The following is a 6,927-nucleotide window of genomic DNA, read 5'->3' on the forward strand; positions in this document are numbered from 1 at the left end:
TTGCTATTATCTCTATTTCTCGGTCCTATGTTCATTATTTTGCAATTCTAACACAAAAAATGGACTCAGGGGATCGATTTATGTATGGATACACTAGATTTTGATGCATGTAAGGAGTTTTGGGGTTTAATCGGAGCTACACCAGAAAAAGTAAGAAATCTAACCAAAGTTTAATTTTTCGGTTGATTTTGGATGTTTTGAGAGTGATTCTAGACTCCTGGAATCATAAGGAACAAAGTGGTATAATTAGTTTATCAAAACAATCAACTTTAATTTTTTCGATCGGCGGATCCCGAACACCGGTGATATTTTCCGGTGACATACGAAATAAGTGCAGAAAAATTATTTGGTTAACTTCAGAATGTTCTAAAAATTATTTGGAGCAACATTAATTCTTGGACTTTGGCCAAATTCCTTACCGTTTAGTCTCTATAAATTACGAAAGTATATAGTTGGGTGGGATTAAGGAAAATAAATTAAGTTGGGTTAAAAATAATTTTTTGATCCTTATTTAAATAAATATTCAGAATATATAATTTTAAAAATAAAGGTTGAAGGGAGATTGGACCAAGCATAATTAATTAATTATGCTCTCTTAACATTATTGGTTAGTTAATTTGGTTGATATAGATATTGTGAAAATGGATTATAAGTATATATGTTTATATGTTGTTTGATGATGAGTAATTTTGAGAGTGAAGTATTGGAATTACTGACAGTTATGAAACTGTCGAATGATTGATGTCCAATCGGGTTGATAAATTGTAGTCTACGAAGTCCCGGTTTGGACTTTGAATATTTTTGAATATAGATATGTATTTTATTGCAGGGTTGACCCTAGTTATTACTAGGAGGATGTTCGTTTTATAGGGGAGACTCTGCCGAATTTTCGGTAGACAGTCTGTAAAACGAGACAAAATAAATTTTAATATTTCCCTAAACATATATAAATTCTAAAAATAATATTATCTCTTTTAGATACTCAACTGGTAGGAGGAGCAGCAGTACCTGAAAATTAGGACAGTCGGCTAGGAGCAATTTGTGAGTTAATTATATGTTATGCATTTTTAATTTAGCATTTGCATTCATAATAAATGATTTCATGATATTTCAAGTAAAGTACTATTTTTACTTATAAAAGCGTCTTATTGTTTATAATAATTTATACGTAATTATTTGTGGATAAATACGTGTTATGGACATGCTTCCTGGTGAGCGACATCAGGACCTTGTGCGCACAGGTACTATCGGGTTATTGGATATTGATGATACTAATGTTGTGAATGTTGTGATATATGGATAAGCTCGGTTGAGATATTCTCGGGCTATATGATATGTGGATTTTGGATTTAAGTGAGGCTGGGTACGGAATCGGTTGAGTTATTCTCGGTCCTCCAGCTAACTGGGCGTGTGGTCGGTTGAGTTATTCTCGGTCCCCCAGTTATTGGATATGAGTGAAATGGTGATTATTGGTGGATTATTAGATTTGGGTATTGAGGTTTAGGGTCTAACACACGTATTAAACCACCTACTATTTATTTATAAGACAATTTTATGAAAAACATATTGTGTGATCACTTATATTATATATTATTATTATTATTATTATTGTGTGTGACATAAATGTTAAATTACTCATGCATTGCATATAATTAATTCACTATGGGAGGTTTGACTCTTTTAATTTTTCAAGTGACTAGAAGTCTGTTGCAGCCTATTTTCTTTCTTCGGGCAGCATATCTATCTTACTATATATGACTATTTAAGAATTATGTTAAAGATTTATATTCTAGACCGCAGTACCAGTTTGAGGATTATGTGTGTGTTTCTTTTTGAAAGTTTTAATATTAAATTATGTTAAGACTATTGGTAAGGTTGATTTTATATTATATTAAGGTTTGCTACGGGTTCCGGTAGCTTCAGCTTACCCGTTCCCTAGCCCCGGTCACGGTCCGTGGGATGGATCGTGACAGCTGATGATCAATTATTTTCTTAACACATTAAGTCACTATTAGATAGATCAGTTTTTTTTTTTAAAAAAAAATTTGCGCAATGCGCTTACATTAAAGAAGAAAGAAAAATCCCCACCAGACCCGGATGTGATTCGAACCCATGACCTCCCAAAGCATATGTAAGCTCTCAACCATTAGGCTAAGAGGTTCACCACATATTAGATAGATCAGTTATATGAATTATTTATATATATAAAAGAGAATGAAGTGAACAGTACCAATTGCATTTTTTTTGGTACAATTTGTTTCAATTGTACTCATGTTCCTTACTTTCCAATTTTATCCTTACTTTTTTCAATTGCCCAACAATGGCATACAAAACGTTGACGTTTTTTTTAAACAAACTTATAGAAAAATGAAAAGTTTTGGATGCTAACTGTTCATGTCCTCCCTATTTTTTTTTAGGTAAATATATATTTTAGTCATTCATCAAATCATGTTTTTATTAACTAAACCCATAATATTTTAAATAATTATAGATCGATTACTTTTTAATACAATAAGACTAATATTTTAAATGGATATACTAAGCCGATGATCAATTATTTTCTTAACATATTAAGTCTCTATTAGATAGATCAGTTATGTGAATTATTTTTATATATAAAAGAGAATGAAGTGAACAGTACCAATTGCATTTTTTTTTGGTACAATTTGTTCCAATTTTACCCATGTTCCTTACTTTCCAATTTTACCCTTACTTTTTTCAATTTCCCAACAATGGAATATAAAACGGTGATGTTTTTTTGAAACAAACTTATAGAAAAATGAAAAGTTTTGGATGCCCACTATTCATATCCTCCATATTTTTTTAGATAAATATATATTTTAGTCCTTCATCAAATCATGTTTTTATTAATTAAACCCATAATATTTTAAATAATTATATTAAACCACTGATCGATTACTTTTTAATACAACAAGTCACTAATATTTTAAATGGATATACTAAGCTGATGATCAATTATTTTCTTAACACATTAAGTCCATATTAAATAGAGCAGTTATGTGAATAATTCAAATTCCATTTAACTTATGTGAAATTTTCAGCATATGACTATTTCACTAAAGTAAAACATTTAAGAAATTATTCGGGATGACAATATATATGTCAATTGATGTTTTGCAAGAGTAACATTTGGTAATTTTGCATATGCTAAATGGAGTTTGAATCATATATAATTGGATCGTCTAAGAGAGGCTTAACAAGGACTTAATCAATAAAAATTAAATTAATCGGGACTTAAATATGCATTTTTCCTTCTTTCTTTCTATTTGTTCGATTTTCTTTTACTATTTATTTTCAGTTCCTTTAACCCTCTTCAAGAACCATATTTTAGTATATTCTTCTTTTTGCTCTCTTATTCGATTCTAATTTCCACGATATTCATACTTATGCTTGGATGGTTTAGTCCTTCCTAATCAGTTAAATTAGAAATTGGGTAAGATATGAAAAAATGGATATTTCTTATTTTGTTGTAAAAATAGAAGAGATGGTTAATTTTGATGGAACCGATGAATCTTTGTGCGATAAAATTTATTGGGAGTAGAAGAGTCTTTTGGATGCATTTTGACATAAAAATAATAAAAAAAATGCATTTCTTTGACTTTTAAGGAAAAGAGTGATAAAAATAATAAATTGAAACAATACTGAAATATTTGATTTTCTGAAAAAATTAATTCTGACACATTTAACATATTTAAACTGTATAATAAATTTGTACTATTAAAAGTACAAATTATTTCATTAATACAAAATCGGTATAAAGGATCTAAAAATAAGTTGAGATTTTTGAAAAGTGAAAATTAATTATTTCATAATTTTATTTTAGATTAAATATGAATGTTATTTTTTTCCGAAGTAAAACGAGGGTATCCTTCTAGATATAATATAATATGCATTAAATAGTATATTAGCGAAAATTAATTATATAAAAATGAGTTGTTTAAGAGAGAAATAATAAAAATAAAAATGAGTTATTATTTAAAGGAGAAATAAGTAAAATGAATATAGAGTGATATAATAACAAGATCAAGATAAAATATAAATGTATTAAAATTAATTATAAAATACCACAAACTATTAATATCAACTTCGTTTTTTTTATATACTTTGTATTTTGTCGTTTGCTTTTTTTTTTTGGAATTTGTCACGTGTGCCTTTATACGGATGAGGGATCAATATTCGTTATTTTATTTTTTAATGCCTTAAATGTAAAACAACATTTACATTATTTCTGATTAAGGGATTAAAAAAATTAAACAAATACATGAGAGATCAGTCCCCTAATCTTCTTTTTCATTGAAGAAGCTACCATGTCTAGATGACTCCAATAAATAATAATATACATAAAAAGATGATGTAAAACCTAAACTCATAGTAAACAAAAATGTTTGTAAAATGATTTTAGGGGAAAGTACAAAAATAAACCTTGTGGTTTGGGTCATTTTCAAAAATATACTGTGTGGTTTAAAAGTTGGCAAATGGGTACCTTGAGGTTGATTCTGTTAGAAAAGACAGTCCAAATTGACTAACAGTGTTAAAAAAAATCAAAAGTCAAAGAGAAAAAAGTTAATTTTGTCCTTATATTTATTTTACTTTATTAATTAACCCATTTCTTATTTAATTATTACAAACAAATCCCAAAATAAAAAGTAAAAATCAAATACACCATCTCCTATATCTCTCTTTAATCTCTTTTCTCTCTTTTCTTTGTTAATTTCTCTCTCAAATCAATTGAATTAATAACTATTGCATTAGAGGAAAATGATTGTAGAAATTCTTATTCAAGGATTGTTCTTTGAGCTCTTCCTGTTTTTAAAGCTCTCGTATGTGATCACGAATCAGGCGATTATAGAAGCAATGGAAGGAGAAAATATGGTACATATTATTGATCTGAATTCATTTGAACCTCCACAATGGATCAATTTACTTCAAACCTTAAGTGTACGGCCAAAAGATCTGCACCATTTGAGAATTACCGGTATTCACGAGCAGAGAGAAGTGTTAGAGCAAATGACGCTTCGTTTGGCAGAAGAAGCTAAAAAATTGGATATCCCTTTTCCAGTTCCTCCCGATCGTGAGCAAACTCGAAAATCTAAAGATTGAAAGTTTACGCGAAACTCTGCATGTGAAAACCGAAAAAGCTATTGCTATAAGTTCTATACTCCAGCTACATTCACTTTTAGCAAGCGATGATAAAGTGTTGGGACGGAACTCTCCAACAGGCTTGAAAAAGCCGAATTCTAACCACTTCCAACGAGCAATGCAGATAAACAAAAACCAACGAACATTAGACGAATGGTTGAAAAAAGATTATGTCCATGTTTATAATGCAAGTCCCAATTCAGCATTATCTCCGCTATCACTAAAGATTATGTCAATGATTATAATAATTGTAGGTTGAATTAATAATCATTTTCCTCTGATACAATAGTTATTAATTTAATTGATTTTAAATAAAAATTAATAAAGAGGAGAGAGAAGAAGGAGGAAGAAGAAGAAAAAGAAGAGATTAAAGAGAGATGGAAGAGATGTATATTTGATTTTTATTTTTTATTTTGGGGTTTGTTTGCAATAATTAAATAATATGGGGGTTAATTTATAAAGTAAATAAATATAAGGATAAAATTAACTTTTTTCCTTTTAACTTTTAACTTTTTTTAAACCGTTAGTCCAATTGGACTGTGTTTGCTAACGGAATCAACCTAAAGGTACATATTTACTAACTTTTAAACCACATAGTGTATACTTGAAAATAACCCAAACCACAAAGTTTATTTTTGTGCTTTCCAGATGATTTTATTCAAACCAAGATAAATTTCAGTATAAAAAAGTTAGAAACAAGTTTTATCTCATTTTTATAGAATTTTAGGTGACTTCTATGCTTACTTTGTTTTTGACAAAGTAAGCTTTACTTTGTTTTTTCTATCATTAGATGAGCTTACTTTGTCAAAGTTCATTACCATCTAATGGTGAAAAAAAATAAAGTAATGCTTACTTTGTTAAAAAACAAAGTAAGCATAGTCTAACCATAGAATTTTATGATAGTTAGTTTTAAATAATGGCTTAATATACAAATAACTCCCTGAACTTGTCCAAATGTTGCAACTGCCCCCTCCTACTTTCAATTGTAACAACTTACCCCTCGAACTTGTCTAATTGTAACAATTTACCCCTTAAACTTGTCCAATTGTAAAATATAACCCCAAATTGCTGACATGGACTGCAATTAAAGACACGAGTGAAATGCAAAATTTGCAATGCTCGTGGAGTGTGATAATCAGATCTTTGGCGTGATACGAATCCGGAGAAACGCTTTTACTGTTGCTTTAAGTACGGGGTAAAAAAATTTCCAATTTGGGGTTATGTTTTACAATTGAACAAGTTTAAGGGGTAAATTGTTACAATTGAAAGTTGTGGGGGACAATTGCAATATTTGGACAAGTTCAGGGGGTTATTTGTGTATTAGGCCTTAAATAATTAAACAAAAAGTGTTAGTACATATTTTTTTATCAACATCAATATACAATAGTTATGAAGGGGAAACATGCATTCCTCTTTTTAGTTTCTTTGTATTTAAATTATGGTTTGACTACTATACATATATGATCTTAGTAAAAAAAGTGAAATTTTGATATTGTATAAATGTATTTAATTTTTATAATTTTTTTAAACATTATTTATATTTTAGATATAATATCTTATTTTATATTTGTTTTTAGTAGAAGGCATTTACTTTAGGACAATTTTTTTAAATAAATAGTCAAATGATTTAAATTAGTTTCTGTGTTTTTTTCTTCATTTAAATTTGGCAAAAACACACTATTTGGCCCTTCACCTATCCAAAATTTGTGTGTTTGGCCCATAACCTATTATTTGGTCACATTTGGCCCTTCACCTATCCGAATTATT

This window comes from Euphorbia lathyris, chromosome 4, assembly GCF_963576675.1.
Source record: "Euphorbia lathyris chromosome 4, ddEupLath1.1, whole genome shotgun sequence".
Classification (NCBI taxonomy): domain Eukaryota; kingdom Viridiplantae; phylum Streptophyta; class Magnoliopsida; order Malpighiales; family Euphorbiaceae; genus Euphorbia; species Euphorbia lathyris.